The 12,533-nt window shown below is 45.8% G+C and overlaps 1 pseudogene; it reads right to left on the reverse strand.

Moving 5' to 3' along the window:
* Positions 1–4,009: 4,009 nt before the first annotated feature.
* Positions 4,010–5,751, reverse strand: LOC107121452 (annotated as a pseudogene).
* Between the last annotated feature and the right edge of the window lie 6,782 nt (positions 5,752–12,533).

The raw sequence follows: 12,533 nt of genomic DNA on the forward strand, positions 1-12,533 counted from the left end.
AACATGCGCATAGGCAGCCATCCACAGAATGGCGAGAGGGACGGCTGGAGGCAGCTGGGACTCTGTCCGAGGGGTCCTAAAGCCCGTTCATTTTTCTTCCAGTGCAACCACCCAAAGACCCCAGCCCCTGCGTCTCCCTGGGGCACGGGAAAGCCTCTCCTCGAGGACAAACCCGCTCGAGCCACAGCGCCGTCTCTGCCAGGCTCCCTCCCAGCCCCCGTCTCCCCACCTCGCCAACCCGCCTCCCCGTTCCCGTTCGTTCAGCCTCCTCGGTCTGCCAGAGCTTCATTCCCCCACCGGCAGCGGCAGCCGAAGGGCAGCCTCCTCCACCCGCGGGCCTCGCCCTCCCCCCTTCAGGTCTGTGCCCTGCCCACGGTCTCGCCGGGGACTCCACGGGGTGGCGGGGGGGACCTTTCCCGGGAGGCAGTGGAAGCCGCAAGGCCCAGGTTGGGCCAGGTGAGACGCTGGGGCTGCCGGCGGCCAGAGTGCCGCAGATCGAGCGCCAGGGCAAGAGACCCTTTCACCCGATCGCCCAGCGGGCCCAGCGCAAAAGCGCCCTCCTCGCCAAGCCCTGCCCTGCCCTGCTGCGCCGGCTCGCCCTCCTGGGCCGGCCCTGACTGCGCGTCTTGATCCGGCCTCTTCGTTGCCGCTCTCATTCTTTCTGTCCCCCACCCTGTCCCCGCTTTCCCTCCCTTCCCCCTCGTGCCTCCTTCCCCTCCCACCACCTTCCAGTCCTCGTCGGGCTCCCTCCCCCCTCCCGCGCTCCCCCCTCCTCCTGCAGCCGTCTGCTCTCCGCTTTTTTCTCCCCAGGATGCTTTCTTTCTTTTTTAAACAAACGGCAGGGCGAAGCTTCACCCAAGTGCAAATCGCGTCCTTTAAAAAAAATGGCGGCCGAAAATCGGAAGCCGTGGGCTTCCAAACGCAAGTGGCTGTGCAACGTCGGAGAGCATTCAGAAGGCAGCGATTACAACTGTTGTACTCTGGATACCACCACTTGGGACCTAGTGGCAGAGTACAACGGTGTAAACGGCTTTGTAACGGTTAGGGACTGGAGGCAGATGTTCGTCATGTGAACGCCGGTAAGTACACCGGTTGGAATCGTCACCTATTCCGTTAGAAATGCTGCGTCTGAACGCACCCATAGTGATTTCGAACTACCCCCCCCCGAGCAAAGGCCAATGGTTAATTTTCGCGTGTGCTGCAAGCAACCAGCAAAACAAGCAGCAAAGCTAGAAGGCAGTTGAGATTCCCAGCCATCTCAATACAGCTGGACACAGCAAGGTCACAGCTGCGATAGCAGGCAGTTGCTGGGCAGGGAAGCGCTGAGAAAGCGGAGGAGAGCATCACCCCCACATACCAATGCCATGACAGGGCTACCTGACACAAAACAACATGTGGATTTCTCAATTTCTTTGGTTTTTCTGGCTTTCTCAAATAAAGCTTAAAAAGGCTAGGGTTCTTTTTCCTCCAAAAAAAGCCTTGGAAAAATCAAGTGAAAACTGGAAAGAGCTTGGCCATTGTTACTCCTGGCATCCTGCTTGCCCCTTTCCCCATTTAATCAGCATTTGGGGCAGAGAATTTCCTGCATTGTGCAGGGGGTTAGACTAGATGACCCTGGAGGTCCCTTCCAACTCTATGATTCTATGACTATGTGTCCTAGGCAATGGTCATTTTTCCCATGATTTTTTTCATGTATCACTTAGACTGTATCCTCTATGCTAACATCTACTCTGCTGTACTATCTGTGCTTCTCATATCCTGATCTCATTTTTGGACTAGCAGGAATCAGCAGAGTCCCTGGTCAGCTTGTGATAGTCATGGATTTTGGGGGAAGGGTACATCCTGCATCAGGAGAACATTATCTGTTCCCACACAAAATCTGGACTCAAGGGAGAGGAAGCATGATTCATTCATGCGTCCTCTCTCACAGCTTCTATGGAATACACAAAGTGGTCCAGAACCTATTGTTGTAGTTCTGCTATAGCTCTTCTAAAAGCTCCTTGGAGCAGGAATCTTGAAAGGCAACACATAAATCCACTAACCAAAAGTTCTCTGCCCTGCCCTGCAGGCTTTGTAAGGGGATTCCAGTTTCTTTGTCTCCTCCATGAAGTTGATGCTAGTTCCTATATAGGGGGGGGGGGGGGGTCAGTGCTGCTCCAGGCTCCAAATGGCAGTGATTTCATTTTTTCCCAAGACAGACTTAAGCTTCTCTCATGACCCCCAGGCTGCAATCACACACACTAAATCATCCACTTTCAATGCACTTTCAATGCACTTTCCAGTTGGAGCTTGCCAGTTCACATGGTAAAATCCAGTTGGAAAGTGGATTGAAAGTGGATTATTTAGTGTGTGTGATCTCAGCTTCAGTTGAGAAACTGCTTCATTCTGAGTGTTAACAGATGAGGTGACGTTTTCTGAAAATTCCCATTGTGTTTGCAGTGGGATCTAAAGTGTGTGCAGTGTTTCCTAAATCATGGGAATATCCTTGATTTCTGAGAAGGATGCCTATTTATGGAATGCAACTGCCGAGGAGGGCAAGGTCTTGCTGCTTCAAAAGAAAGGCTAGCCCACCCTTTTGCCACGGCTCCAAAATTAGCAATGTACCTGCGCTGAGCCAGCTTCCTGCCTCCAGCAGGTTTCCCATCAGCCACAGATGGCAACGGTAACAAAACACAAGTCAAAGCTGAAAACATTCCAGTGAATTTTGCCATCTGGGTCTTTTCACAGTGCACAAAGCTACAGAAGGTTTTCCCTGCTAATTAGATTAGAGCCAGCATGAGGGGATTCTTCTAAGGATTTGTAAGGAAATCTGTTAAGGTGTATGTGAATACAACATAATAATCACCCAGGGCAGAAGAAGACTTTGCCAGGACAACAGATGCAAAACCTGCAGACACAACACTCCAGTAGCAATTATCAACTCCTTTCACAAAGTAAAAACAATTTAAATGGTTCTGAGACCTTAACTTGCACAACACAGTATGAACTCAACTTAATCTATATTGTATTGAACTCAAGATAAAGAAGCCTCCAATGCTTAGAGGTTCAGCTACTGTGATGTTATGGAATGTCTACAAACATTCCAATGCACTGGAAGCAAAATTGTCAACAACAGTAGCAACAGAATCCAGCTTCTGTGAGAAGGAAGTGTGTGTCAATTTGGCTGGTTTTAAAGCTTGGTGTGGATACTTTGGAAGGAAGAGTCCAAACTGGAAACCTGAGAATCCTAGAAAAATGAAGACAAAGCCAGATGGAAGGGTGACTGAAGGAAATGGGTAGAGCAAGAGCACTGGACTAAAACAGAAGAGCTCTAGGATATGTGAAGGGTATGAGAAGGTATGAAAAGAACAAGAGAAAAGGCTGTGAATGAAGGATCCAAGTGGGAGATGTGTTCATAGGTGTAGATCCTGATAGGGCTTCTGTAACTCTAAAGTTCAGAAGGGAGAATTTTGTGACCTGTGGCTTACACATTCACTGCAATGTTGGGATAGGATGAGACTGAATCTTTGCAATATTAATTTCATGCAGCCAGCCCTTTCAGCTGCAGGCTTGTAGGATTGTGTAATGTATTTATGCATGCACACACTCATGGAGCTGCCTTACACTGAATCAAGCCATCAGGTCATCACAGTCAGTATTGTCTACTCAGACTGGCAGTGGCAGACAAAGGTTTTCACCTGGAACCTTCTGCATGCAAAGCTGATGCAGACTCTAAGCTGGGAGAACAGGGTTTGATTCCCCACTCCTCCACTTGCAGCTGCTGGATGACCTTGGGCAAGCCATAGTTCTCTCAGAGCTGTCTTTGAAAGGGTAGTTTCTGTCAGAGCTCTCTCAGCCCCACCTACCTCACAGGGTGTCTGTTGTGGGGAAGGGAAGAGAAAGGAGTTTGTAAGCCACTCTGAGACTCCGAGTGAAGGGTGGGGTATAAATCAAATCTCTTCTTCTTCTTTGGAAGGGCGGCCTAGTAAATCCAAATAAATACATAAATAAATCGGTAACTTCACCTCCATTACCATGTCACTTCTGAGTAATAGCGTGCAAAGTGTGGGTGACAGCCAAATGCCCCCCAAACCTTGTCTTCCTTTAATAAATCTTCCCATAAGGAGTCATTCAAGGGACGAGGATTACAAAAATCAGCTATACAGCCTTCAAATTCTTCAGGAAATGTGCTATTGTAAACCTTTCTAAATTTAGAAAAGGTGCCCCTAAAAGCCATTTTTGAATACAACATGTCCAGATGGCAGTGGGTGTCAATAAATCCTTCTTCTAAATACCTGGGCAGGTCATCAGGCAAATTGTGGCCTGCACGGTTAGTAACAGATGAGTCCAATTTGCTTGGTGTGAAGAAAATAGGAATGTATGGTCCTACTCCCATACTTCACCGTCTATGTTTCTTCTCACTGAACAGTGAAGAACCAAGTGAACGTGGCCTACCACGCACATCTTTCAATGAAGATTCTTCATCCTTTGAGGTATTTGATGAAATAACAATGGAGGTATCTGAAGAAATGTGACATAACTGACTAGAATATGAAATACTATCAAATGAAGTATCTTCACAGGGGCTTGAAAAAGGACTACAATGTTCTGGCTTGGGGGTCTTGTCCAATATTTTGCATAGTCTTTCATCTTACGATCATACAGGTGAGGAGGATACAACACAAGTCGACCTCTGTGGCCAATGCTGAAGTGTCTTTTGTTTCAGAAGTACTGTGACCTGGGATAGAATTCTCTTGCAAGAAGATAGCCAATGGTTCTGCATCCTCCATATCAGACCAGTCACTTCCCTCTAAAGGCTCTGTTTCTTGCTCTGTATGCTTTTGGTCTACTTCTGAATGGTGTTCATCCACAAATACAAGTTTTGAAGAAGGTTCAACAAGAACTGTCCTCTGGAAATTCTCAAACTGAATTTTCATTTCACTGTGGCCCCGGTCACATGGGCTGGAAAATGTGGGGGGGGGAGCGTAGTTGTTTGCCCCGGAGCAAACTAATGCACGGCCGCCAGATCACACATCCCGCCGATGTCCCGTGGTTCAGGGGGAGGTGCCGATCACACAGCAATCCTGCGGCATGGCAAAGAAGCGGCGTGGTACGATCACAGCAGCAATGGCTAGGCGCCGCTGCTGTAGCAAACGGGGTTGTGTCTTTTTTTAAACCAAAGTGTGCACACGCACCGCTGGGTGCTTGTGCGCATCCCGTGGAGACTTGCAAAAAAACCCACCTTTGTGCGATGGGACATGGGCAGGCGCCGGATGCCATGAACTACCACTGGAAACGCGATCAGACACCCGCCCTTGCCCCGTGGTTTCCGGAAACTAGTATCTCGGAGGTACTAGTTTTTTATGCCGCATCTTCGGCGGGAAGCCTCGGGTTAGTCATGGGAGCTCTACGCTTTCCAGATGTTGCGGTGTGATCGCGCCCGGAAAATCCACCTATCTTCTGTCTCTGTAGCATGGCCAATGCTCCGTGTGACCGCAGCCTGTCTATGTCAACTGAGTTGGGGGCAGTACACTGTTCTTTTGTCACATTTTTCTGCTTTGTGGAAGCACCAGATTCTTTTGCAGCAGTCTTCTGATTGCTGCTCCCAGACTTGAACACTTCTTCGCCTTCATGTCTTGCGCCTTCAGAGACACGCCTTGAGTTGTTTTCAGGTGTCCAAGATTCTTTTTTACTCAGTCTGGCGCAATCAGTTTCTCCAGCAATTTTACTTTGCTTTTTGCTCCCCTTGAAGTCTTGAAAAGTTAGCCACATCTTCGGAACTGCTGTTGAATCTATTAAGTTTTTTGGGGGGGTTGCCCCAAATTAATGTCTTCTCTTGCTGGACTACTCTGGTTTTTCAGTTCTCGTGTAAGCTCTGGTTCATCTTCAAGTCTCAGTGTTCCAGAGGCATGCCTTGAGCTGCATCCTGGCCTGGTATCCTCTTTTCTACTGTGATTAGAACTGTCATTTTCTTCTTTTACACTAGCTTTCTGAAAACTGGATTTCGGTTTAAATTTCTGCTTTTCTTTCTGATCTTGAAACTACAGATACACGTCTTGAGCTACCATCTGACCCATGAGAGTCTTTTTTTTTATCCTGCTGGACACAGATACTAATTTGTTCTTTTTGTGTAGTTTTGCTACAGCTGGGATCTTCTCCCCCTGCAGACTGATGTCTCAAGTTGTCCACTGGTCCAGAAGCTTCTTTTCTGCAATGAAGGCTGTTCATGTGAATTCCATTTGGAGATGCTGCATCTCGTTTGGCTGGGAATGCTTTCCCTAAAGCACCTAGCTGAGCTTTTCAGTAAATTAATGCAGCTCCCCAGTTCTCCATTTTCTTACGGCTATATTCAGGCCCTGCATCCTTTGATACAGGGTGCTGTGTACAAGGTTTTGGCCTGCATCACTGCAAGCGTCTTGTTTAGCCTCATGTTTCAAGGCTTCCGAAACCACACTTCTCTTGGACATTTCAAAAACAGAACGGTTTACAAGATGCACTCCTCTGGAAAAGGAAAAACTCTGGGCCTCTTTAACCACATTGTCAATTTCATCATCAGTTTCAAAGTCATCAGTGGAAGGCTCTTCTGCTGCAAATGAAGTTCTTGAGAACACTTTATAAGAAGATTCTGGAGAGTGCAAGATCTGAGTCTTTCTGAACACAGCTCTCTTGTTGGCCAAGCTGCTTTTAGGGGAAGGATGAGGAAGTCCTTTGGTGGACTTGAAATATTTGGTGGGTGAGCCAACAGATGAGCTGTCCCATTCCGTTTTGCACCTCCTGTTTGGCTGCATTGATGGTGGCTTATTGGCACACAATGGTGCGCTCTCCCACTATCTTTATTCCTCTGCAAAGCTTGTGGCAACACCAACGCACAGGAAAAGAGAAATGTGGAGAGGGGAAGGGGGGGACAGTGGGGTTAGAGGGACTGACTCAAGGCCAGTGCTACAATTGGTCATCTGTGGCTCACTGAGGTGAGGCTGAGCTGGCGCCCACCATGTGATTGAAGCGAAAGGCAAAAGCCGGAAGTGAAATGGTGGAATTCCCTATGTCACTTCTGGGTAAACCCCAGAAGTTGATTCCAAGAGTTATCCTGTCATTTTTTTTTACCCCATGACCCCTCCTCCAGTTCTCCTGCTGGTCGCCAGGCTCAGTCTCAGCCTGGCAGGCCTATTTTTCACCCTCCTTCCCTCCCTCCCTCCTTCCTTCCTTTTTATCCCACAGCTTGACAAATTAAGCACAGGTGATGGGGTGGAAGCCAAAGGTTGCCCACCATGAGCAGGCCACTGAAATGCCTACTAGGAAATCATAGCTAGACCTTGGAGTCCACACATGATCTGCAAGTAATGGGGGCTATGATTCAGTGCCAGAGGATTACATGATTAGTCCCTCCAGTGGAGATCTCAGGGAAGCAGGTGTTGATAAAGACCTTCCACGTACCATTCTGAATGGACAGCACTGAGCTAGATGGTCCAGCTAGCTCTAAGGCAGCTTCATATGATATGCAAATCTTTTTTTACATTTAATCAATGAGTCAATTTAAGTGCAGGTGATTGATCTACTAACATTATTTAACCAGGCAACAGCCAACGTCTATGTTTCCCAGGGGCAGCATGAATGGGGTTGGTTTCTAAGCAAATGATAAAGAGGTAATCTCTAAGGTAAGCAGAACAGATGGGACTGTTCATTCCATGTGATTTACCTGGACCAGCAAGCTCATCGGGCTACAATTAAAACAATCCAATTGTAAAATAGTCCATCTTTTTCAGCTGTAGATAACGCCTCATAAAAGGAAACCTAAGGCAGTCATTTTTTTTACACAAGGCCTTAACTTTTAAGTAGCAACTTTCCCAGACTGATTTACAGCCCTCAATAAATGTGTCAATTTCCCCTCTTTCCAGCCCTAGATTTTGTTTTTCTATATCTCATTGTGCCAAGCAGCCAAAAACACAAAAGATGAGGAGGGGTTTTGTGGGAGGTGGGTTTTTTTTATAATATTGATTTCTCTTAGAGACATATGATCAGTCAATCAACATTTCAATAATTTTATGTTGTTTTTCTTTGAATAGCATTGAGAGCAACGGGGGGAGGGGGGTCTAAACAAACCAGTGCCTATTATCCTACGTCCAGGCTTCTATAGAACTACATCTATGCAAAAGTAGAATAAATGCTTTTCCCAAACAAAGAAACAAGACAACTGCATGCTTCTTTTATAGATTGTTCTTTAGACCCATATTGCTTTGGACTTTTAATGTAAAACGGTTTCCCTTCGACATGTGGAGGGAACAAAAGAACTCGTTACACTTGTGACAACATGCAGCATCTCCAATTCAAAACACAGTGCATTTTTTAAAAAAATATATGCATTGTGTATTCTCTTTTAATGAGTTGAAAGCATTCAGTTCCCCTCCCTCTAGTTTGCCTCTGATGTGTACACTGCCAGAAATACCCTGTGGTGTGAACATTAAAGGGACAGGTCTACGGTATGCCATTACTTACATGAAAGACTTACTAGCATGAAATATTTCTACTGACCTAAAATAAATATCACTAGCTGCTAATAATTACTACTGAAATGAAACAAAAAGCACACTTGCATGAGAGGGAGAAACCATACAGAGGCAGTGCATGCTTTGCATAGATCACTGACCTTGGAATGGTATGCCCTGAGTTCCAGTATAAGTATATGTGTTCATATTGGAAGGAGGAATGTGTTCTGAAGGTTTAGGTTTCCCAGGCACATGTGGGACCAATCCAAGCATGCAGAGAAATTGAGCTTAGAGCTTCCCCCTGTGCCTTTTCCCTGTTTGAGATGGTCACAGGAGGGTGCTATTTGCCTGGGGGGGGGGGCTGTGTACTGATAGCTACACTTTCAATTTCCAAATTGAGGCAAAAAGCACCCCCAGGGCTGTTTCAAGTCAGGAAAATACTGCCAGAAAGAATGTCTAAATCCCCTCTCTTTGCTTGTGCCATGCTCCTAAGCATTTGTTGTTGTTGTTCAGTCACACAGTCAAGTCCGACTCTTCCTGACCCCATAGACCACATCACACCAGGCCTGACTTCCCTCATGCTCCGGAGTCTGCTCCATATGCTTATCTAATTCCCTCTTGAAGCTGTCCATGCTTGTAGCTGCCACCGCCTCCTGTGGCAGTGAATTCCATGTGTTAATCACTCTTTGGGTGAAAAAGTACTTCCTTTTATCTGTTCTAACCTGACTGCTCAGCAATTTCATTGAGTGCCCACGAGTTCTTGTAGTGTGAGAAAGGGAGAAAAGTACTTCTTTCTCTACCTGCTCTATCCCATGCATAATCTTATAAGCCTCAATCATGTCACCCTTCAGCTGTCGTTTCTCCAAGCTAAAGAGCCCCAAGAGCTTTAATCTTTCTTCATAGGGAAAGTGTTCCAACCCTTTTATCATTCCAGTTGCCCTTTTCTGCACTTTTTCCAATGCTATAATATCCTTTTTGAGGTGTGGTGACCAGAACTGTACAAAGTATTCCAAATGAGGTCACACCATTGATTTATACAGAGGCATTATGATAGTGGCTGATTTGTTTTCAGTTCCCTTCCTAATAATCCCCTGCATAGTGTTAGCCTAACTGCTTTATGTAGAGCAGAGGCATTATGAGATATTAATTTTGCGGTGGTGCTGACCAGTGTATACAGGATTCAAAGACCCTCGGAGGAAATCTGGTTACAAATGGAGACGAGGCTAATATATGATGAAAGCAATTGGTTCCTTTTATTTCCTAACTCTAGTTCACATACATATGCAAAAACAGATTCTCACACACATGCATGCAAGATCCTCAGTGTTACAGAAATAGCAAATAGTTACTTTTACTCTAAAGGTATGGGGAAGGGAGTAGCAAATACTTATCTGATCAGAGGCTTGATCTTCCCAATGAAGAATAGGTGAAATAAACAGGCTAACTATAAGTACTCTACTGCACACGGTTGGAACCAGCCAAACACCTGTGGACCTCTAGGCTGCAGTCCACGAGGTCAGAGAGGAAACAAATGATTACAATAGCAACAAGACTGTAAGTTGCTTAGTTAGTGAAGAAGATGGCTAGCGAAGTTCAAACTGTTGAAACTCACTTTATATAGGGGGGCTCTTGGGGGCTGGCATTGATGCCATCCTCCTTGCCCTTCCCACCTGTGGTCCGTCCCAGGACTCTATACTATTGGTTATTTAATAATGACGTGCCTACCTAAGAGGAGTGGGCAATATTGAAATCTAAACCTTTAACTCAGGTGATGCATCTGGTCAAGGTGTGAAGATGGTACCAAGGCAACCTTTGATGTGTAGAGCAATGTGGCCTGGTCTCAAGCCATAAAACGACCATTCAACAGGAAACTGTCCTTTTTGATGCAAACCAGATATCAGGGTTACATGTTTACCAAGAGTTCATCAATGGTGGTTACATCCATGCAAGCTGTTGTTTTGTACTGCTAGCAATGGCGATGCAGCTTCTTCCTCAGGCTGAGCTGTGTGTGTGTCAAACTCTATTTGCATAAACAGCAGGCTAGGAGCCTTTCCGGTCACAGCATTTCAAAGCAAGCAGCTTTCTCCCAACCCATAGGGATTCACAACCACAGTCCAGGTGTGTGTGCATTTGTGTCAGCAACCACAAACATACATACATTTATCACAGAAATAACGCATAGGCCAACAATAGCACTGGCCTTTTTTATTGCTGTCGCAAACTGTCCCAATATTTTCAGTAAATTATCTACTACAACTCCAAGATCTCTCTCTTGTTCAGACTCTGTCAGTTTGGACCCCATCAATGTGTATTTATAGTTAGGATTTTTGGCTCCAATGTGCATCACTTTGCACTTGGCTACATTGAACCCCATTTGCCACATTGTTGCCCACTCACCCATCCTTGACAGATCCCTTTGGAGTGCCTCACAATCCTCCCTGGTTTTCACCACCCTGAACAATTTCATGTCATTCGTAAATTTAGCCACTTCACTGCTTACTCCCAGCTCCAAATCATTAATGAACAAGTCAGAAAGCATCAGACCCAGCACTGATCCCTGCGGTATCCCACTGCTTACCACCCTCCACTGAGAAAATTGCCCATTTATACTCACTCTCTCTTTCCTATTATTTATTTATTTATTTATTTGATTTATATACCACCATCCCCACAAGTGGGCTCAGGGCAGTTTACATCACGTGCCTTGCACATGCTCTACCCAGCTGCTTAGTGTCCTGGCCCCACTGATGGACCTCCTGATGGCACCTGGTATTTGGAATGGCATGCAACAGACAGATAAAGTTGCTTCAGTGTCCAGATTCAGATTGAGGTCCATAACTTGACCATTCCTGGTTTAGCAATGAACCCCCAAAGTAGCTTAGTTGCCTGAGTAGCAAATGTTCCTCGTATTTTAAAGAGCAGGATTAAAAGTCCGAACCATTCCACAGAACATCAGACAGTGGGGCCCAGAGAGGTGACATTTGTTATGGCAGCACACTAGGTCTCTGTAGGTTTAACCAATAATCTTAGGAAAAGGTCACTTCTTTCCTTAGCTCATCTAAGAACCATTATGTAGCAAATGTTTGAGATTAATCAGAAATAAACTGTGAGAAAATGATAAATGAACTACAGATTATCTGTCCCACTAATTGGCCTGAGCAATTAGATTTCATTAATGAAGATTAAGGTGTTAAACACCTCAGTGAGTCATTTCCAATTCCACCTTGGGCGCTTATTTGAACACCTGGGAAACCTCAGTTTTGTACAGAGGAGCTCAAACTGTATCATTTGCTGTTCATCCTCACCTGCTTTTGGGAGGGGGAACATATATTCTTTGTTAGTCAAGATACAGCTATTTGGGACCAAATGAATGTGTGGCAATTTACATTTGCATTGTGTTGAAAAAGAAGCTGAGTCTTCTATTGGTGCTGTCTTTAATGCCAAACAATATAGCAGTCTGTACTTCACAAACCAAGTGGAAGCATGGATTGCATAACAGACGGAAAAAAGAAAGAAAGAAAGAAAAAGAAAGAAAGAAAGAACTATGCTCATATGCCCACAAGTATTAAAGTTAAAAAAAAATCAGCTTTTCTAAAATGCATTTTTCAAAGAGAAGACTTTAGAAGAGAACACATTCATTTCCCTAAGAAGTGTGTTCTGCTGTTACCACAACAGAGCGCTACTAAAGGCCCTGGCATCAGAATGCTATGGCTGGTTTCAGAGATAGAGATTGTCTAGCGGTGCCAGTCCCCCTGGTAGAGGTGGGGGTACCCTGCTGCCAGGCCCCACCCTTTCCCACCAATCAGCTGGCAAGCAGGGGGACTTAGCAGGAGAAAGAGGAAGGCCCAGGTAACATTGCTGGTGATGGGGTGATGTCACTTCTGGCGTGCACCAGAAGTGCTGTCATCATGCCAGCAACATTTGAGTGACACTGTGGTATTTGGGCAAAAACTCTATGGTAGAAGCCATTTTACCATAGAGTTTTTGCTCAAATATCAGAGTGTCACCATGACATGGCAGCTTGATAATGCCTCTTTTGGTGCACACCAGCAGTGATGTAGACATGTCACC

The sequence above is a fragment of the Gekko japonicus genome, unplaced genomic scaffold, assembly GCF_001447785.1.
Source record: "Gekko japonicus isolate JY-2015 unplaced genomic scaffold, Gekko_japonicus_V1.1 scaffold2578, whole genome shotgun sequence".
In the NCBI taxonomy this organism is placed as follows: domain Eukaryota; kingdom Metazoa; phylum Chordata; class Lepidosauria; order Squamata; family Gekkonidae; genus Gekko; species Gekko japonicus.